We start from the raw sequence: 23,760 nt of genomic DNA, 5'->3' as shown, positions 1-23,760 counted from the left end.
ATCGAAAAATGGATAGTTTATTCAGACATACTTACGATGAATACCAACCAAAATGTGTCTAATCAAAGTATGTATATACGAAAATAAAACAGTTGAACCTCCAAAGGGGTAATTTGAAAAAAAAACCTGCCCATTTACACAATTACATTACGATGAAGAAAAGCATAACTTTCTCGCTAAAGTGAATCGTTTTTCTTCGTATGTGTGTGTTTATTCTGTACGATACTTTTCCGTCATTCATCAGTGGCATTTTTCGGCATGTTATGTGCTTTTTTCCACTTATCCATGCGTTTACGCGAAACGTGGTAGGGCGGTGCTTTTTTTCGCACAGATGCATCCCCGTTTTTACTCAATACACCACCGAAGGCGCATATTAGCCAGCATAAAATTGTTACAGCATTTTCGAGTTATTTTTCTCCGAACGGAAACCGCCTGCTTCTCGGTGGGCAGAAACATCGGAGGAAATTATCGCATTAAATATCAAATCTTGTTTGCAATTTGGTTTTGTAATGCGCCCAGTCAGGTTGGGCTATTATGCGATCGATCAGTAGACAAAAAGGCAGAAAGTATTAAACTTGTTGGAAGATTGTAAAGGATTTTTCTTAAAATCCGAAAGAACAGAGGTTTGGTTATATGTACTATTCGTAAAGTTGTTTCAAGTCATTTGAATAAATCACCTGAATCATCCAACGCCTTTATTTTCAGGACCTAACATGAAACTGTACAAAGCAGTCAAAACAGAAGAGTTACAACAGAGAAACCGTGGAAATCTTTTTGCATATTAATCTATGAATATGAAACACAACTTAGAAAGCAACCCAACCGAACAGAACCTCCGTACATGTTCAAACTTTGCACGACCGCTGTGTGGTTCATTTCCCAGTCTCGTGTATGTGACGTTACTCTGCAAGAGAGCACTGCCCACACACAACCATTAATCTAATTTACCTTCTGTCCTTAGTTTCTGTCAAATGTTTGATGTGTCTCTTTTATCGCATTATTTCATGCATCAGGTTTTCCAGTCTAGTTTTTCGTTGGGCAGGTTGGTTGAAAGTTGTTCTACGGGCAAGACGACTAGAACATCTAAACTATCAGAATAAATAAATCGAAATTTATGTTTTGGTACGTTTTGATATATTACTACTTGAAAATTATAGAATAGTCCAGTGACGTCAGATCTACGAAATCTTCTGCAAAATCTGCGGATTACGAAATTTTTCCGCGGATTTACAAATGGACAAATTCTACGGAAATTCGACATTTTCTACGATAAACGAAAAATCAACTCATTCAAAGATTACTAAAAAGTTTTGGAACGTAACATGACTCTTGACGATTTTTTGAAGTCCTATTAGATTTTATATTTTTAGCTATGTGCTGAGCTAATCCATTCTACTTAACAACGGGAAATTCACCTGCCGTTATACTATATCTTATTGCTTATTTGATTCAGATAAAGCTTTGTGAAGCTGCGTTCAGACAAGATAATTAAAATTACAGTAACATTAAGCAAATAATCTATCACAAGTTTTTGTTCAGTAAAATCGTTCCGGAAATATTTGTTAATTTATCATAACTAACTAAAAAAGAAAAAATTCTAAAGGAGTTAAATACTCAAATGAAAAGTTACAATAACGACTCCGGTACACAGAAAATAAATTATGAAATTTACACGACATGTAATCCAATGATACCACTAAACAGACATCAATTGATTCAAAAATTTGATTGAAAACCATCATCGATGTGAATGATGCCTTGATTTTTAAATGAAATCTACAACATATTGCAATTTACGCTTAGTTTTGCTTTTAAAGTATATTGAAAAGTAAAGACCTGAGGAGTAACTTTATATTCGATTTCCTGCTCCAAATATGCGCATGAAAATAGATGTAAACATTTTTATCTGTGTAGGGAACACTTTTAGGAATAATGAAATTTACGCTTGACGTAAATTCAAGCATGCCGTAAATTCTCCGATTGGACACAATATTACATCTATTAACATGTAAAAATAATTGTTATGCCAATGTTGGAGATATGACTTATATTGACATGCATTTTAAATTTAAGTTAATTACGGCGCTCCTTTTTTGTACATCTATAAAGACGTAAATTTACACGATTTTTGCCTTTCTCGTAATCACTGTGAAAACCGACTTTTGAACCAAGGCCCGGAGGGTCGAGTGCCATATACCATTCGACTCAGTTCGTCGAGTACCCAAAATGTGTGTGTGTGTGTGTGTAACATTTTTTGCACTCACTTTTCTCGGAGATGACTGAACCGATTTCCATGAACTTAGATTTAAATGAAAGGTCTTTTAACCCCACAAGTTCCTGAATTTTATTCGAATCCGACTTCCGGTTCTGGAATTACAGTTTGATGTGCAAAAAATATGAAAATAAGTGCACTTACTTTTCTCAGATACGGCTTAGGCGATTCTCACAATCTTAGATTCAAATGAAAGGTACAATTGTCCTGTACAAGGTTCCTGAATTTTCTTTTTAATCCGACTTCCGGTTCCGGAGTTACAAGGTAATTAGTGAAAAAATTCTTATTTCATATTATTTTTTCATTTTTTTTCATTCGAATCCGACTTCCGGTTCCGGAATTACAGGGTGAAATGTGCGAAAAATATGAAAATAAGTGCACTTACTTTTCTCAGAGACGGCTTAGCCGATTCTCACAAACTTAGATTCAATTTTTTTTGCTATATGTTTATTGGTACAATAAATTCAAATGAAGGTCCCTTAAAAAAACTTCCAAATTTCATCCGAATCCGACTTCCGGTTCCTGAATTATATGGTGAAGTGTATTAAAAATTGGTTACCGTCACTTGAAGCGGAGAAACAAAACGCGTATAAAAAATTCTTAACTTGCCTCGTAACAATTCCATTGTTAATAGACAACCAAACACCCCGATTTCGGCTATGCTGGTTTTTTTTTTGATTCCGGAAGTAAAATAAAATAACAAAAAGTAAAATAACTTCTAAACTTGCCTCAAAACTATTCCAATCGGAAGTCATTGTCAGTAGACGGCCAAACATTAATTTGGCTTTCCTTGTTCTTGGATTTTTGATGAACGACCGAAGATTATAGTAATAGACTCAAAATCCCAATTACTTTTCTCGTACCAACTTCGATCATACCGGTTCCCAGAATCCGGTTTCGGAAGTACCTCTTTTCGTTTCCTCAGAGATAGCCTAACCGACCTGAGTTCTTTATCAAGAATCAAAGAAAATTATTTAGATGAATTCCACACATTTATATAAGAGAATATGTGAGATATGCGAAAGGCATCATTACACCACTAGGTGGATTAAAACAGGTTTTTAGGTGTATATTTGGGTTCGATTCCCAACCCCGTAAATAGGATCAGAAAGTTTTGCGGATTCGAAAACGTTAAAACCTCTATAATCAAATAATGGAAACATATAATACGTTTCACATTACCAGATTTTCAAATGAGTAAATTACACAACTAAAATAACTAAACAAATAATCGAAAATTATGTAGGATAATTGTAGCAATAGTCATCTCATTAGTAGAGTCGCCATAATATTTTAACGATTACTCGACTATCAATCAACTACCGCAGAAAAAAATAGTTTGAAACTTGTTTGATACAGCTGTTATAGCAAACAGAGACAGCTGATTTCACTCGAACTAGTGGTTTTTGTAAGTGAGCTTACCACTAGAGCTGAGATAACTACTGCACAGTGGTTCAAAAGCGCAATTTCACGCTCTTAATTAATAACTCATAGGAACGTGGTTTTTTAGGTACAGTATCTTCAGCAAAGTTGTTCAGAATGATAGACGCCATCTTTTGGTAAGTTTTATTTATGTGATTAATCCCCCTAAAAGTGAGATAAAAATATTATTTTAGTTCAGAGAAAACATAGGAGCTAAGTTACTTCGACAAAGTTGTTCAGAAGGTTATTTCAAACAAATTTGCTGAAGATACTATTCCCGTAACTTGAGTGTAATTCATGATATAATGTATTTTCTGAAAAGGGTGCCCTAAAACCAGTTTTTGTATGAAAACACATATATTATCAATTTATATGAGTTTTTCATGTTCTACAAAGTTTTTCATCATTAAAAACTACACAACTTTCTCAAACATACTATGCTGCTATCATTTCAGTTTAATGAAATAGAGCCATTTTTCATGGTTTTTATTACAAAATTTCAACTTGTCTATCATCAAAAGGCGCAGAAAGGTGCAGATGAGACTAGTTACATATTAAACTACTTGTCAAGAGCTTTCATACCGTGGTTGAATTACTCGTCTGCGATCGTCTGCAGGCGAGATATGTTCTTTTCAAATATCCTTGTCCTTGACATTTGCAATGATAAGGTTCATTGCATATCAGATCAGACTTCAGTATATATTCGTTACCATGGTAACTCTCACAATAAATGATTTTTATGGACATCGAAGTCTACAAATAGAAAAGTTTAGTAATCATACCAGACGTTTTCTGAAAGTGAGATAAGAAGCCACGGCTTTGAAAAAAGGCAATTATCATTTCGAATTACGTTATGTCATTTTTTGGTAAGTTTTTCTATAGAAAATTTCTGCGGACAAATGTCCTCCATTCATCAATTGAAGTGAAGATCGATAAACGCGTGCTATATTGTACTGTTCACAATAATTAAGAAGTTTCTTTCATACAGATTTCGAGAATATTATACACGCAAGCAATACATTTCACTTTCGAATCGGGATCCCATGAATTGGTTATTAGTTTCATCAGATCCATTGGTTACAAATATTCGTGAATGGCCAAAACAGTCCAAGAAGAATCTGTCGGATGATGCTAAGAGTCTTTTAGCTGGTTAAGAACATTGTCAGCGATCTTAAAATAAATACAAATAATTAAAAATTCGTTTTGATCATACTTTTCTCTACCAGAAAATGACATAACTTAATTCGATTTATTGATTGCTTTTTTTTTAACCGTGACAAAACAGTTACCAAACTATTCTATTTATAGACTTCGATGTGCAAAAAAAATCATATTTTGTTGCAAGTACCATAGTAATGAATATATACTGAAGTCTGATATGACATGAAGTGCACCTTATCATTGCAAGTGTCAAGGACAAGGATATTTGAAAAGAACATATCTCGCCTGCAGACGATCGCAGACGAGTAATTCAACCACGGTATGAAAGCTCTTGACAAGTAGTTTAATTTGTAACTAGTCTCATCTGCACCTTTCTGCGCCTTTTGATGATAGACAAGTTGAAATTTTGTAATAAAAACCATGAAAAATGGCTCTATTTCATTAAACTGAAATGATAGCAGCATAGTATGTTTGAGAAAGTTGTGTAGTTTTTAATGATGAAAAACTTTGTAGAACATGAAAAACTCATATAAATTGATAATATATGTGTTTTCATACAAAAACTGGTTTTAGGGCACCCTTTTCAGAAAATACATTATATCATGAATTACACTCAAGTTACGGGAATAGTATCTTCAGCAAATTTGTTTGAAATAACCTTCTGAACAACTTTGTCGAAGTAACTTAGCTCCTATGTTTTCTCTGAACTAAAATAATATTTTTATCTCACTTTTAGGGGGATTAATCACATAAATAAAACATACCAAAAGATGGCGTCTATCATTCTGAACAACTTTGCTGAAGATACTGTACCTAAAAAACCACGTTCCTATGAGTTATTAATTAAGAGCGTGAAATTGCGCTTTTGAACCACTGTGTACTGGAGCCGTTACCCTAATTGGAAGAAGTTATGAAACAAAAAAATTTCATTAGACTACTGTTGAAAGAAAAGTAAGAGGTTTTTTTACGCAAAAATGGAAAATTTATTAGAAATGGACTGGAATAGAAAAAAATAATCGTATGGAGTAATTACACAAAACCTAGTAATTTTCCTTTTATTTCAAAATCAACTTGATAACAGCCTTGGGTCCAGTGTTCAAGTGGGCTACGTGGCCTGCCTTTTGTGCTATGCAACGTATATCCTCAGTTTGATTTAACATATTCTGATGCATACTGACATTATGTCAATCTGACAACACTGGTGTAGCCTTACAAAGTCTAAACTACACAGTTCGAACAAATCTTTTGATTTTACATCTTATAAGATGTACATAAATGGAGCGCAATATTTCTCACATATTTATGTTCAAGAACTTGTAAAATTGCGTAATTTGAAAATTACATGGCTTGAAATCGAGTGAAATAAAAAACAAAAGATCGATAGCAACAGCACGACTTGAACCGAGAAACATCAGAACACAAAGCACAAAGTTAATCGACTGAGCCACAGAAGCACATATCTGCCTAATGAATTATTGATACATATAAATCCAAACAGCGGCACTTGGTTACCGATTGTAAATGACATTCGGAGCCTGTAGAATCCTATGCTAATGAAATATTGCGCCGTTCAACAAGATAAGTAGTTATGAATTGTATCGTTTTTAGAATTATGTGACCTGCGAAATTCATAATTTCTTTCTGTGTATGACTCGTAATAATTACAAATGAATTAATTCGCATTCGCAACCATAAACTATCTTCAGACGAAACAAGCATAAAAACAATTCTGAGATGAACAATTCACTGGAACCAAGGGCCTCCAAAGTGATGTTATCTTAACATCGAAGTTTTACTTTCAGAGCAATCGCACCTAACGTGACGAGGATGACCGATTTTTTTTAAACAACAGCAACACAATGTAAAAAAAAACTCAACTTAAAATAATAATGCTCATATTGTAAGAAATGAGATTCATTCAATCTGAAATGTTGTGAGTTACGCTGGCTAGTCAGTCGTAATGCAAAACTTCAGACAGTTCATTTTATATCGCAAGTAGAAATTTCCATTGATGAATAGCAGATGGAAAGCTGCGAAAAAAATCATATTCTAAAATTTTTAAAATTGCTAACAAAACTGCTGCAAAACACATAATAACAAACTACAACAAAAAAACGGCTCAGTCAATAGGTCATTAAAGAGCCGCATGGTGTCTGCAAGTACCGGACCGGGCTGCAAGCGCTGCGAAGGTTAATGCCTCATAAAAACGAAAGCCAGCGAGCGCATTTCACTGTACTCTGCATGCGGAGAGGAGTTTCACTTTTTTTTTCTGGCCTGCGAAACATTGCCAAAACATGATCGTGTGATGAAATAAACTTCATGGTTTACAACCATTTCAAAAGCGAGACGCCTCTCTTCCGGTACCGTAAAGTAAGGTTGAGCTAGTTTGCCCTTTTGGGCTAATTATTTTTCACACACCTGAAACATTAGTTTCACACATATGAAGTAGTAGCCCCAATCGTGAAATTTTTTTAAATTGAGATTCATACTTTAGCTCTGCGTCAACCGATAGTCCGAGGCCCAGAAACGCGCTGGTTCATTATTCTGCTGTTGAACTACGAGTATAATAAATTAAAGTTGCGCAGTACCACCTTCTGTGACAGATAGATTTATTGTGTTCAAATTTTTTCGAAACAGATACAACAATATTTCTGCCAGCAGTAGTAGTACAGGTGAAACACGAGACCAAAATTGTATCAAAACATCCCGGTGCGTGCAAGTAGGGTGTCAAAATATACACAGGAATCTTTCACCAAGCCGGATTGCACGTTCCTACGTCATAGCGAATAGAAATGCTGGACAAAATTGGCATCTTGTTTCGATCCCTCAACTCCCTTCTGTTCACCAGTTCACTACGAATGCATTCAGTACATTCGCACCACGACCAATTCATGTGCTATCCAACTCATTTGCTGTACGTAGATGTGGAGATACAATGTCGAAAATAGAATAAATAAAATTAATGTCCGGAAGTCAACTGCTTCACAAGATGGTTATCATGTTTATTTAAATTAAATTTCTGATGCCAGCCAACAAATAGCAACTACATTGTGGATTTTTTGTTATGTCTGTGTACTATACAGTGCTGTCTCCTATTAGTGCAAACATGCGAAAGTGAAAAAATAAGCTTCAAATTGCACCCCCATTAGTCGCGGTTATTCATAGTACATTTTTTCATGAAAGTATTTGGTATTCGTGCAGTACATTCAACATCTTAGATAAAGTATACCACCAAAACGATATCTTCTACCGATAGTACAGTGAAAAAGGTCTGGCGATGCAATTACCACATGTAAACATTCATATATATTGTACGAAAGTATGCAAATAAGAACGAGAAGTTGATAAGAGCTATCTTTCGAGCGATGAGGTTTACAAACGATCGCTTGACAATAGTCAAATGGACGACTGCTCAGAATTTTATCCCGATTGTTTTATTTGTAACAGCCACAATCTTTGGATGGGATCTAGTAGAGGAAAATTGAGTTATTACAAAAAATATCGGCTGAAAATCAACCTATAAACCATAAAAATCAGTACATCGATTATTTTCGAAGGGAATTTAACAGGGTATAAAACTTTCGAGGACCGCAAAACAATCCAACATTTGTAGAAAAAGTTAATAAAGGAAAACCGACACAAGGACCTAAAAATGGCTCATTCCTTAATATGTCTGGCACCACTGCTGATAGTGATGGTAATATGATGTGACTTCCTTTTAATGTGCTATAGCCGTTGATCTAAGTTGTTAGATGTCTCCACGATAGTTACTCAACTTAGTATGAAGATTCTTTTCAAAGCATAGAAGCACACATTTGCTTGGCTGGTAAAAGGTGTATTTAAATTCATACAGTCGCATCTGCTAGTAGAATGCAAGTTACAGTTGAAACCAGTAAAATTCAAACTAATCTAACGTTAAGTCATTACAAATGAAATTTTCGATCATTTGACAAATTAGATCCTGTACAATTCAAATTTTTGTTGGTGTGTAGTGTAAATAATAAATCAGTAGTAGTTTTTCATCCCCAGAAAATTGCAAGAAAATCAGATAATCAAATTAGTATTGGTGAGTACATGTGTGCCATTTTTATCGAATACACCCTTCAGCAAGACATGAAAAATGTACATTTAAAAATAAAATATCGGTTATATTTGTTACGGATTGAAGAAATCGTTATTTGGGGTAGATGGGGTAAAACGCACCCTCTAAGGAAATGTTTCTATATCTTAACTATAGAGAATAACACGGAAGAGTTTCATGCATGACTATCTTCCGCAATCATTATTTCTCAAAATTACGTACAAATACTCGCTGAATGCATTGAAAAATACATGAAATATCTTATAGTCTAAAACCCTTAAAATTTTCTATTGAAATCGCCCGATCGTGGAAAACATGAAAAATATACAATTTAAATTACGCGAAGTTCGATTATCTGAACATAGAGGCAGGATGATGTTAAACAACGGGTAAACGTTCATCAAAACAACGGATTAAAGCTCATAACAACCACGAGGCAATATGCACCCTAATAAAGCTTGTTCTTCTTATTTAAAGAAAGCTTTAGACTTTTCGTTGACGAAATATTTGCCAGATGGAAGATTGTTCACTATTATTAATTAAATTGATAACTTATGGATAATTTTTGTAAGCGACTACTTGAGCATTTGGCCTCACACAATTCGGGCCATTTTGCCCCCAAAATTATGAGACGATAAATTTGACGATTTTTCTATAAAATTGCAAATACATAGTCTGTATTAGAGCTAATTTTAGAAACCCGAATGATTGGCAAAGAAGTTCACTTATTACATAATTAAAATCGTCTTGCTCACCCTAGAAAATTACTATGGAATGAACTTCAAAAATTACTTATAACAGAGACATAATTGTATTTTTTAATATTTTTTTCAGATATGATTGAACCATCGCTACCAAAGTTTTATAGTAATTTGTTGTTATGGCGGACTTTCAGTTTCATTCAAATTTCTGTGAAAAAAAATGGTAACTTTTGAGAAAAGCAAAAAATGCGTTATGCCTCGAGGGGGCGTTTTAACCCCATCTTCCCCTAAATCGTGTAATTAACCGAATTACCTTTTTCATAAATTGCATCATGTTTAGAATTACGTCACCCGCCTATTTTTTCGGTTCTGTTCTACCGGCTGTGTTTTACAAAAGTGAATTCTATGTTCGAAGCCCGAAGCGTCATGAAGAACAAATCAATGTCAATACGTGATCTGGCCAAACGAGCAGGAACGAGTGTCGGAAAGATCCAGCGTATCAAGAGGCGAAATCACCTGAAGACCTACAACAAGTAGAAAATCTCGAAACAAAGTGCAGAACAGAAGAAGCAAGCAGCAACAAGGGACCGGAAATTGTATTCGCGTATTTTGCAATGTCCGGATGCATGCGTTTTGATGGACGATGGACTTATGTAAAGGAGGACTCAAAAACCCTTCCAGGTCCACAATACTTTAGAAATTCGGTCGAAAGGTACTGGTATGGCAAGCAATATGTTCCTGTGGTTTGAAGTCAACTATTTTTTACACTACCGGAACTATAAATGCAGAAATCTATCGATCTGAGTGTTTCCAGAAGAGATTGCTGCCTTTATATAAGAAGCATAGTACACCTCCACTGTTTTGGCCGGATTTAGCGTCGGCTTACTATGCCAAAACCACTCTCAATTTGCTTGCGGAAAAGGGTATACGTTTCGTTGAGAAAAATATCAATCCACCAAATTACCCTCAGTTTCGACCCATCGAACGTTGCTGGGCAATCGTGAGGAGGGTCTTCAAGAAGACTGGTAAGGCAGCTGGGAACATGCATGAGTTCAAAAAAAAATCTGGGGTCAAGCGTCAAAAAAATGCGATGCAACACTTGTCCGGAACTTGATGAAGAGCGTTCGATCAAAAGTTTGAAAATTCGTGAATTTTCATCCGGTTTTCAACCTCGTACAATAAAGGATCAATTTTAAGTTTGACTAAAATGTCGTTTTTAATCATAATTTGAAAGAAAAAATTGTGGATAGATCCAAAAAAAATGGATCAAAGAATTTGTATCAAATTTTGTGTGAAGAACAGATAAAGCTAGATGAATGTGAAAAAATTCATACCATCTAGTCATATAAGTGACTATATATAAGTATTTTTTTAATCATCGTATAAATTTTGAAAAATTCCGATGAAAATATGAGAGAGTCGGCATTGTACGGATATGAGAATAAAAACAAGATGCTTGATTTTTTATTATTTTTGATAAATGATAACATAACTTAGGATATATGTTGCTGGAACTTTACATTATGCATTTCATAACCTAATATTTAAATAAAGCATCTATCAATATTAAAAATAACAACAATCTTATTAATAGGTAATTGTGATACGACTGCTCACTACATCATTTCATTTAAGAATCATATGATTCTTGTTGGTTTATGTATTGAATAGTAAATAAATGCCATCCATTTTAAGTGATTATTTTCACAAAACTTTTCACGTTACTATGATGTGATTATTTTTTTTAGTGTCACTATGCATTCGTCATGCTACGAAATTTTCTGGAACAGGTCAAGTTCCACTTTGAAATGCACTATGTTTTTTCTTGATTTTCGAAAGAAACTTTTTTTTTGGTAATATCAACATACACAGGATTCGGAAACCAAAATCATGAGATTTGAAAAGAAAATCAAACGTGCAATTTGTCAATTTGTGCAATTGCTAACCTGACACGGACTTGCAATGATCACAATATTTATTATTTGCTTTGTTTGACGAATGGGTGAGTCAGAAAACCGCAAATGTACCAGCAAAAACGGCCTGATAACCTGCACCACATAGTCTGATATGAGTGATTCATTGGGCTGTAGAGTGTTGAGCGTATTCGAGCAGTGCATGAATGCTATAATGATATGATAACCTTGCCTAGGCAAATATAATGTTGAAAAAGGGCACAGTGTGAAAATGAAATCAGTGCAATAACAAGTGTTTACTGTATTGTGTTACCTCTGGCTACAACAAATTTGCACTACTTGTTTAGATAAGCGTTTGTTTGATTACCTTAGATTAATGAAAAAATTCATCAACTTTGCAAACTGCTTTTTTTTTTTCAAATACAAAGCAAATGATTTTATTTATATTGTTATAAAACTAAAACTCTAAATCGTTTGCTCGGTAAAACCATTGTGCCTGATAGCGTTGTAAGACATCTGAACCAATTTTCTTTCAATTAGTCATTCACATTATTTGATTGAATCATCAGCCTACAATCAGCCGTTAGCAGTATAGTCAGTTCTAATAGCTTTGCTTCATCTGCACAATTCGTAGAAAATGAGTAATACTTGTTATACAAGCGATGTAAATCGGACGCAATCTATCCTGTGGGCCAATACATTGAATAGAGATAACGAATAGTGGTTCCAATTAAATGAAATGAATGGAGGAGCTGGGATGAATATAATCATATCGAGGAGGTCAAAGTCATATGAAGCGTTGAGTTCTAACTTATAATAAAATGTTGACATCGGTGGTAAAAAATATACTTTGTGGTATTCGCGATTGTTTTGGAATCTTGCGGTCGTATTATTCAGTCAAATTTGAGAACATTTGAGCATTCGTATAAAAATACCTTTCGATCTGCAATACAGAACATTACATTCAAGTCTGTCTCGAGAAATACCGCAACCATGATGGAAATGTGGAAAAAAAAACATTTTAATTTTAATGTCAGACTCATTTTTATATGCATATTTACTCAGTTCTTCACAATTAATTGATTGAGACTCAAAACATAACTATCTTTCAGATCTTTTAGAAATTTTCTATATCTTTCAAACTTATGTGGACTTCATGAGTCAATGAGGTTCATGATGGATCCCGTATACGTTCCTTCGGACAGCAACAAGCTCTGAATCAGAATACAAAAAAAACAGAGATGCCTGAAGCAATTAATTTACTGTACTCCCTTAAATCAAGTGGCAGTGGCAATGAAAAAGATTCAAAATCAAAACTATATAGATCCTGACGGAACAGACGAAAATCACATGCCCAAACAAAACTTTTGTCATTGGATAATGCCTTCCACCAGACAGTCGTTCGGCACGAAAGGACACAGACAGAAGAGCAGGTATAGGAGAAAAATGCCTGCAACGTTAACGGGCGCGAGCATAGCACATGCTCTCCGCAGCTTATGGCACAGAGCATACATTTAGTATGAACACAAACACACCCATACTCGTATCGAGGGTATCCTGCCGAACGTCTTTGCCTGCACTCGGCTGTCCTATGCTCGGCTGGCGAACGTCAACGGACGGACGCACCCTTTCCAATTTATACTGTACGATTTACTGTAATGCGTCCTCCCGTGCCTGCTTGTGTATGTGTGAGTGAACATCGAAGCATGGCCTCGAGAAAATCGTAGGTGTCTCGTTTCTTATTACTTTGGACTCGAACAACGGAAGGATGGTTCCGAAAAATAAATACAGTCTACTTGTGCACAAAATTATTCGGGTTTTGTTGAAGTCGTAGATTTGATCAAATTAAAGCGCTGCTTTTCTCTGGGCCTATTCAAACTCCGTAATCTTTCAGCGAAATATGTTTTTTTATTTGACTAAGTCCGTAAGGACTTCCCGAAGCGTCGCAGAAACAGGTGCGCTTGGTCTTAAACCCCTTGTCGTATTTGTGCTAAAGTTTTATTTTGCACCGATCCAGAGAAATTCTACTGATTTTTATAATGTTTCACAAAATACGGAAATATAACATTTTGTCAAGTCATATTCTAAACGCTTACGATTTTCAGATAGTTTGATTTTTTATCAATATCATGTTAAATCAGATATTAAACTCTATTCGAAACAATATCCATTTCTGTAGACTGAACATAGCGTAATCCCAGCAGCTTCCGGGGTCAACTTTCGCAATCATGGAGTGATAGATTGACGCAGGAGAACAGAAAAATCAGCCCAGTTACCCAATTCCAAGCATCATCATCACATAAATGCATGCCATCATTGAGACATTGAGATGTTCGTGCATTGATTGCTCAGAAAACAACGTTTTCCTGTACATAAATGTGGCTCACACACACGCGTAGCATGCCAAACAATACCCTCGAAGATAACAACAAAAAAACGCAAAGCTGACTCTCACTTTCATGTTTAATTCCAAATAATTGAATCAATCATCGGAAAGTGTTTATTTAACGTTGAAACAACTGAAAAACGAAAACCACGGCAAAATGCTACTGACGGAGAAGAAGCATTTATGGTTGCCTTTCTGGCGTGAGCATGGTTTTCAGAGGCAGCAGCAGCGCCGACGAAGCACTGGTGCGGAATGGATGTTCAATAGTTTGTTTGAGTTGAAATATTACGTTACCGATGTGCAGCGGCTTCTTCGCCAACGGGATGTCGGGTCATAGAAACTGTTTGACTGATTAAGGAACTTTCACGAGACGGCATGATAAGTTTTAACAATTTGCCATTCGAATGCACTTCGTGTTCGTAGAAACGTTTGCAAAATTGTTTTCAGTCTATCTCCACTAAGATTTCTCGTCTCGAAGTCAATATGGTACTAGAGAAATACCCAAAATCACCGATAATTCTTGAGAAACACAAAAACAGTTCATCGGAAACCTCAAAATAGAGATGTCGGTAATTGATGACTCAAATCGCAGCTAGTAGTATGACACGACAACACACTGGAAAAAGAAATGTAAATTTACATCTACAGAACCTGACGTATGCCAGTGTGAAAAATGACATTCATATTCGCCCCTACTCATACAACTCAATATTTTCATGTCATTCTTCAAGTATTCCTGTGAAATTTGCTGCTATAACGAATTACGTTTCAATTATCAGCTACACATTTAGAAAAAATACATTTTTATAGATGTACATAAAAGGCATGTGCTCAATGGATGAGTCATATAATTAACTTCACAGTTAATTTAGCTGTGCAAGCTTACATCGATAGAGACGCAATTTTTTTTACATGATGATGTAGATGTGATATTGTGTCATTGTAAATAACGACATGCTTGAATTTACAAGCGTAGATTTAATTCTTTTTAAGAGTGTACAATATGTGGAATTTCGTGATCGACAACAATTAAATGTTTGGTTTTTCTACAATCTCTTCTAGGAGGCAGTCATGGTGTAATACACTCTACATAGACTTTAACAGTTTTTTTGTATACCTAGGATAAAACCTCTATAATCGAAGCGAAACCTATCGTTAGAGTTAGATTTCACTTTTCCTATGTAACTTTGTACGTCATTACAAAACACTTGTTATCAAAATGGACTTGTCAAAGATTTGTAATTCAGGTCATTACTTAGAATCTGTTATAAGCAATGACATAAAATACGTACGTGCATAGCAAAACATGCTGAATTTAGCACGAAACACAATAGCACAAACGTTCGAAATACCTAGAGATATACCTCATCAAATGTGTTAAACTAATGTCGTTTTCGCTTGATGCCAAACCTAACCCAGTTTCCACTCTAACTGCTGTCAAACCGTTTGTTTGAAGCCAGTTTTGAACCTAGTTTTAACATTGTTGAACTGAAAATCGAGTCAGTTTCGAACCTGGTTTTTATAACAGGTTTGCTCGAACCCTCGTTGCTAAGTGCGAAATCAACACAGTTTCGTGAAAAGTGTTTGCTTGATGAAACTACACTGGGTCAGTTTCAGTTTTCTCAATCGAAAACGACATAAGTGTAAGAATATTTCAGTTTAGACTCTGGTATATTTTGAGCTTGAATGACGTTAATTAAGAAGAGGTCGTCAAAAGCTGCGGTAACTGTGTGTCGCCTACTGCGCGAAATGAGAGAGTGCTTATTTCATACTGTGAAATTTATTTAAAAAATTCCTTCAAATTGCCGCTTGTCAACGTATGACTGAGGTGTATTCAGTTCCGTTTCAAAGTTGATCTCTATCGCGAATGTAATGGATTTGGTTGGCTCAAATAGATTCGTTAAAAGATTCCACAAGGAAATTCATTTGGATGCACGATTTGCTTCTTTATCAATGTATTTTTCCATTGAATGTACTATGTTCTACTATATGTGAAACAATGTGAATTTCATACTAAATTCATACAGAATCTGGTGACATCGGTATGCCTTATCGTGTTGTTGTGCCTTTCAAATGAATGTAGCATTACAAATTCCTAATTTCTATATTCATTTTATGAGCTAAGTGCGATTTCCATTTGTTTCACTCCATTACCTTAAACTGTAGTTAAATAAAAAAGAAAACAAGTCCCAAGTTAAAACAACATATTTTACCATAATAAAATCAAAATAACTTTTGAGTGCTTGGTATAATTTCTTTCATTCGCTCTCACGTTAAATAAAGTTCAACCTAGGTATTTAACTTTAAATTAAATTAAGTGAAAAGATCTCTGCTGTTGAGTAAATATAACACACTATAAGCGTCCTGTACTGTTTTGCCTTGAATCATATGAAAACATACTTTTGATCCCGATTTTTACCCTGTTTTTCAATTCGATTGAATGCTAGTATTAGATAATATCCTGACAGCGTGTATATTTTTTTTTCTTTTTATAAGTCATTACGTAAACCGTTCCCTGTAACTTAACCCCAGAAAAATGATCCACCAAGTGAAGTGAACTTCCGTTAAATATATAATAAGTATCAGTAATTTAATGAAAACGGTTTCACTACATTTCGTATTTTGGCACTTTTCTTTTGTGCAGGCAGCTTATTACATTTTAAAAAAAAATTGATTTGAAAGTTTCTTATCAGTTCTGAGCAGTCTCGAAATTTTCCAGAAAGTTTCATCATAAATAGGGTAATTTTTTCACTAACTTTTTGAATTGCAGTAATGACAAATTCTTTGCTAATGTTGCAAATGATTACAAAATATCTTGCAGATCTCCGAGTGCTTCATCTTACTGCCATTAAAATAGTACGTTTGTACGAAACAAAGAACATCCGTAAGTAAGTATGCTCCGAGCCACCACATCTCTTAATGATGCTCTACTGTAACTGATAACGAGTAAAAGTTTGGTTGAACCGCCATTCAACAAACTTAAGACTGAAACTTGGTATCGCTTAAATACATGTTGGTTTAATAATTGTGTATTGGAAAAATTGCAATTTGAACCCAATCACTTTCCGATCGAGTACAAAAAAGCACATTGCGCTGATTGTAAGGCTCATTGATCGCGAGGATTTTTTTTGTGCATGTAATCTCACGTAGAAAAGCCGACTGTTCAGTTCACCTAAGCGGCACTGATCGGTATCGTAAAACAAAAAGAAAAATCAATCATTGTGACTCACCATATGTAATATCTCCTGGATGGTTGTCGGGAAGGGGTCGGAAACAGCACTTTTCTCGCCTTCTTGCTTCGGTGTCACTCGCAAATAAAAAAATGATGGATTCCACGTACAAAACTCTTTAACTATGGTCTCAAACCTATAAACGTACCACTCTTGGAACTGACTCGAACGCGACTAAAAGGAATTGAAGAGAAGCCGGACAGCCGACAATACGTTTTTCCTTTGTTATATTTTTTTTGGTATACTATCGTTACACACAACACTAGCGGCTCTCTGCGGCAGTAAGTATCATAAATACACTCGCACTTTTGTGTGGCCGTCGCCGTTGCGTTTTTCTTTTATTTTTTCGCTGCACGATTGGCGTGGCCCCACCAGAATATATGGGTGCAAATATAATACTACTTCGCAGTACGAACGAAGAGAGGAAGACGCGCGCGCGATCGCAAGGATGGACGAACAGGCAAATCGTCGAGGGGGACCCCGAAGAAGACAACGAACCGGTCAAATAATTATCCAACAGGAATTAAAGAAAGGAAAAACGTACACAACTTGATCGTTTCGATCTTCTTCTTTATGCGGGGTTCCTCTGGACAATTTCGTTCGTCGAAGCCTTAATTAAAAATGGTTCAAAACACTTGCACACTTCACTGGCAACAGAAATGTGGTCGCTTCAGTATCCTTTCTTTGACCACGTAAACGATCGCTTCGAAGCTTTTGTTCAATTTTTGCAGACTGGAGAACCAGACACGCACTTAGTGGTTTGCAAAAAATATATTTCAAAAAAATAGCGAATTCCAAACGAGCTGTCTGGTGAGAACAACCGTTTTCATAAATCTAACGACGTGTAGACAAAGAACTCACTCTATGAAGATCGAATACACACTGATAAAAGTAGGGGATCACTTTAGCTAAAAACTAACGCCTAACAACGCCTAGATTGCAACAGCCACGTATAGACGATGATGAGCCTCAGGCTTTTCCACTGAACTGAACGCTACGAAAATTCAAAGTGAAATGATTGATTTGAACTGGAAACCGAAGCCTAGTTGGGATAGAGGCTCTCTTGTTGCTCCTCGCTACTACATAGCAAGGGTTGCCTGCCCCTACCACACACGCTCACAAGCACGCACCAATATCCGCTCAGCGATCAGTGGGATGTATGGATATAGGACGTACCATCCGTGATCAACGCAAAAGGCGGAACTCACACACATAAAAGGATGGCGGTTAGATGCAATGAAATTAAAACATACTTTCTTAGGTTCGTTCGTTCGAATTATCAGTAAATTAATAATTCAACTAGCATTCCCTACCGAAACGAGACTGATTCGTAATAATCTCTTCGAAGTATTAAAATTACTGATATAATCTATTGAAATATGCCAGGATGTCGATGAATAAAATCTGCTAAATCGTACCTTCAACAAAAAGAAGCTAAACTATGGGGGTGTGTGTCACCGCACCACACTAACCAAACACACCTTCCCCTTCAATAACCATGCGCACTTACACACTAGCATAAGCTACAAGATACGTCGGCACTGTTGCACATGGCGTATACATGTTGTGATCGAAAAACCCAAAAGAGAGAACATAAAACACCATAAAATGGACCGGTTTGAAATTATTCTTATAGCATAAACTGACTTTACTCTCCGGTGGAGTGTGTTCACAGAGCTATGCATTTCTTCTTCAAACATCCGCATAGTTGACGAAGAAGAATGGAATTCACATGGGCAGGACAATTGGCAGGAAACGCACTTAGGTTGCAGAAATCATATGAGATATGTTAGGTATGCAAAGAATGATTTCGGTGCGATGTAGGGTGATGATCTAATGTTTAACTAATTTTATGATTTGAAAAAAAAAGTAAAAGTTTAAGTGCTCATATCTGGGTAATATATTTTAATCATCAGAGTGAAGTTTTTTAGATATCCCCTTCTACTAAAAAAAAACTAATGAAACATTTCCTATTATCATATTCGAGGAACATATGGTACAGTGTGCAATAAATCAGTCAGTAATGCATAGTTATCTTCAAGAGAAAAACGTGTCGCGAAAATAACAAATTATCAAATATCACTGCTGAAAAAAATCATGCCCGATTTTCTCGATCAATTATCACTATCCGCAAAATCAACTATGGTTATGACCACTCGAAGAGAGTTTGGCCAAAATCTCATCCCGTTCAATATCGCTATAGTGATGTTCCATAACCTAACACGTGTTAATGGAACATCAATCATTTAAAATCATTCTCACGATTATCAGTCCTGCAGCGATTTTTAGAGAATATGGTGGTAATGTATTGAAAATCTATTTCAAACTAATTTAAATATGTCATGCAGTGAAGAAAACCAATCATAATGACATCACAAAGCATGTTTCATGCAGCAGTTTCAATAATTTTAGAACTACTTACGTGAAATTCATACAAAGAAGTAACAGGAGCGCAGGAGCGAACACAAACAAGTGTTCAATCAAGTGATATCGTAGCCAACACAGCTTCTCAGCAGAGGGCTGGCTCAAACTCTGCGCAAAACCCTGCACTTCTGTTATATCTATAAATTGAATTCATCCTAAATAACGTCTGATTGGGAAATTTGACCATTAGAGTAAGTCGATTCTGGATTTAAAGCAAAGTATTCTGTCTCTACAATCATGATTCATTTTTTTTCGCTGCATTTGCATTGCATATTGCTAAAGACTGTCCCAGAAAATATGGACGCAACCAAAAACCGCTGCCATTTCGCAATGGTTCAGAATCTTTCATTTTTTATGGCTGCGTCCTGTTGTTTACACTCTTCTCTAACCACTTGTGCAGTTGTTTATTCGTTTTCATGAGTTTGTTTCGAAATGCGTGTACTTTCAGCAGAACAACGTCGAAAAATTGTGTACAAATGGTGCACAGAACGTGGACTGTCACTGAGAAAGATAGCAAAAATGGAAGGAGTAAGTGAAAAAGCCGTGCGAAATCCAATCAGGAAGTTCGGTGAGGATAACACCTTTGAGGATAAACCGAAAACGGGTCGAAAAAAAGGTCCTGCTAACCCTCAGTTGGATGAACGTATACTTCGAAGTCAAATGTTCTTCGTGCTAAAGAACGTTTGAATCTTTGAACCTATAAAAAGCAGAAACAACCAAAACGTAGTCCGAAACAAGAAGCATTGACCAGGCCGAGGATTCGAAAGCTGTACAATACGATTTATGCTGGAAATTTGAACTGCATAATCATGGACGACGAAACTTACGTGAACTCGATTACAAATCCTTGCCGGGACCACAATATTATTGAAGTCGAAAAATTTGGTAAGAAAGCTATGGTCTGGCAGGCAATTTGTAGCTGCAGTAAGATTTCGAAACCCTTCATCACCACTGCTTCAATGAACAGCGAAATATACATCGAGGAATGTTTACAAAAACGACTTCTACCCATGAAACGAAGCCACAAGAAATCTGTTGTCTTATGGCCAGATCTTGCTTCTTGCCACTACTCGAAATCAATGGTAGAATCATTCGTAACCGAATGTTCGAAGTGAGCACACGCGTTTTTTAACAATCGACATCGGTAAGACGAAGGTGCCTATCACAGCAGAGGCTGTAGTATAGGCATTAAATAAAAGTGATAAAAAGTAGCATCCCCGCAAGTGAGTTCTGTCTGTGCACCAGTTTTGTATCAGTATCGACAGTAGACGCTATTGTGCTATCCTCGGGCAGCAGTTATTTCTATTGTTTGCTACCCGCATCACAGCAGCCAAATCCTGAGTCAAGGTCACGCTGAAGCACAACGAAGGAGTGAAGGAGCAACTCACCTAACAGCTTACCGTGACATACTGTTAAGTATTTTCTCAAACTTTTTCTTTCAACTTTTACTATTCATATATTTTCTTTTCATTTTATTTCTTTCTTTTTCATTTCAAGTGCGGGAGACTTCTTTACTCCCGCACTTTAAATATGAATATTGATGACAGTGGGGGTGTCTCGGAGGAGGGCGAAGCTGAACGAATGAACGAAGAACATTTAGAGGCTGAGTTTGCTTCCGAGATGCCATCTACCCCTCCTATACCATCTCCCCCTCCGATACCATCTCCCCCTCCGATACCATCTCCCTCTCCGATGCCATTTCCCTCTCCGATGCCTCCATCTCCCTTTAAGATATTGCCTGCTCGCCAAAAAGTTTACCAAGACGATGGCTCGGGGGGTCCGTGGGTGGTATACTTCCGGCCCAAATTAAAGTCTCTCAGAGTTTTAAATATTGCTCGGGACCTGGAAAAACATTACTCGGCAATAAAAACAATAGATAAGGTTTCGCCAAACAAGTTACGCGTTGTTGTGTCCGACCTGAAGCAAGCAAACGGGATTGCTACCAACGAGTTGTTCACGAAGGAGTACCGCGTGTACGTCCCGTCTCATGTGGTGGAGATCGACGGTGTGGTCCGTGACGAAAGTCTGACAATCGAAGATCTGATGAAGGACGGGGTAGGCCGTTTCAAAAACCCCGACCTTCAACCAGTGAAAATTTTGGAGTGCAAGCAATTGCACTCCAAATCGATAGATGGTAAATTTTACCAATCGGACTCATTTCGCGTGACTTTTGCCGGATCTGCACTTCCAAATTATTTGGTAGTGAGTGGAGTTCGTCTACCTGTTCGGCTGTATGTACCGCGGGTAATGCATTGTACAAGCTGCAAACAGCTAGGTCATACGGCAACCTATTGTTGCAACAAACTGCGATGCGGCAAATGCGGAGAGGCCCATGAGGACGATCTCTGCAGAAGAGCAGTGGAAAAGTGTTGCTACTGCGGGGAGAATCCTCATGATCTTTCGGTGTGCCCTACGTACATACAGCGTGCGGAGAAATTGAAGCGATCCGTGAAAGAACGTTCCAAACGTTCTTATGCGGAAATCTTAAAAAGAACCACTCCATCGACCCCTGAGAACCCGTTTGCAATCTTGCCAGTTGAAGAGGATACCTCTGACGACCCAGGCGAAGGACCTTCCTACACACAGGTTGAAGGAAGCAGGAAAAGACAAAATCTGGCTTCTCCCAAGCTTCCTCGTAAAGGCCTCAGACTGTCCTCTTCGTCACAAAAGAACCAAACGGAAACAAAAAGAGCTGACTCAAAACCGAAGCAAACACCTCCTGGGTTCAAAAAACTTAGGGATGATAAGAAGTACCCAGCACTTCCTGGGGCATCAAAAACCCCGAATGACCCCAAAGCACAACCAGAAAATCCAACAAACGCTGGATTATTGAAATTTTCTGATATCGTGGACTGGATATTAACAGCCTTCAATATTACTGATCCTCTGAAAAGCTTCCTAACTGCTCTACTGCCAACAGTAAGGACATTTTTAAAACAGTTGACTGAACAATGGCCCCTCCTTGCAGCGATCGTATCTTTTGATGGATAATTTACCACTGAGAATCGAAGATATGATCATTGTGCTTCAGTGGAATTGCAGAAGTATCATCCCAAAACTTGATTCTTTCAAACACTTAATACATACTCATAATTGCGATGTATTCTCCTTGAGTGAAACTTGGCTTACTTCTAACATCAACCTCGACTTCCATAATTTTAACATAATCTGCCTGGACCGAGAAGACTCTTATGGAGGGGTACTTTTAGGGATTAAAAAGTGCTATTCATTTTATCGTATTAACCTCCCCTCGACACCGGGAATTGAAGTTGTTGCTTGCCAAATTAATATTAAAGGCAAAGATCTATGTATAGCTTCTATCTACATTCCTCCCAGAGTCTCGATAGGGCATCGTCGGCTTGCAGACATCATAGAACTTCTTCCTTCACCGCGGCTGGTTTTAGGGGACTTTAACTCGCATGGTACAGGATGGGGCTGCTTATATGATGATAATCGTTCTTCGTTAATTCAAGATCTGTGTGACAACTTCAATTTGACAATTCTAAACACGGGAGAAATGACACGGAACCCTAGACCACCAGCACAACCAAGTGCGCTGGATTTATCCCTTTGCTCGACTTCGCTACAGTTAGATTGCAAGTGGAAGGTAATCTGTGATCCTCACGGTAGCGATCACTTGCCGATCATAGTTTCTATCACCAACCGTGGAAGACCATCGGAAACAATCAATGTTTCGTACGATTTCACACGAAACATTGATTGGAAACGTTACGCGAGCTCGATATCTGAGAAACTAGAAACATCACAGGAGCTTCCTCCGGAGGAAGAGTATACATTTTTGGCTGGCTTGATTCTTGACACCGCAATTCAAGCTCAGACGAAACGAGTACCTAGCGCGCAAACTAGTATGCGTTCTCCCAACCCATGGTGGGACAAAGAGTGCTCAGAGCTGAAAACGAAAAAAGCTTCAGCCTTCATCTCGTTTAGAAGGAACGGAACTCCAGATAATTATCGGAAATACGCGGCGTTAGAATTTCAAATGAAAAGTCTGATTAAAGCTAAGAAACGCGGTTACTGGCGAAGGTTTGTTGACGGATTAACGAGAGAAACAGCAATGAGCACTCTTTGGAATACGGCCCGTCGCATGCGCAATCGAAATCACGCGAACGAAAGCGAGGAATATTCTAACCGCTGGATATTTGATTTCGC

General features: G+C 36.9%; 1 protein-coding gene across 3 annotated transcripts in view; it reads right to left on the bottom strand.

Annotated features, from left to right (window-relative positions):
* Positions 1-18,195, bottom strand: part of LOC131433735 (synaptic vesicle membrane protein VAT-1 homolog-like) — a 104,200-nt gene extending 86,005 nt beyond the window's left edge. Inside the window, exons 1-2 of one of the 3 annotated variants that reach the window (XM_058600312.1) lie at positions 18,028-18,195; positions 17,167-17,439 (exon numbers count right to left, since the gene is read on the bottom strand). The gene's annotated coding sequence lies outside the window, so the exon portion shown is untranslated. The remainder of the gene's footprint in view (positions 1-17,166; positions 17,440-18,027) is intronic. The other 2 variants (XM_058600311.1, XM_058600313.1) reach the window with 2 other exon arrangements.
* Positions 18,196-23,760: the final 5,565 nt, after the last annotated feature.

Source organism: Malaya genurostris, chromosome 3, assembly GCF_030247185.1.
Source record: "Malaya genurostris strain Urasoe2022 chromosome 3, Malgen_1.1, whole genome shotgun sequence".
NCBI lineage: Eukaryota > Metazoa > Arthropoda > Insecta > Diptera > Culicidae > Malaya > Malaya genurostris.
The sequence above is the reverse complement of the archived record's forward strand: the minus strand, read 5'-3'. Positions and strand labels throughout refer to the sequence as shown.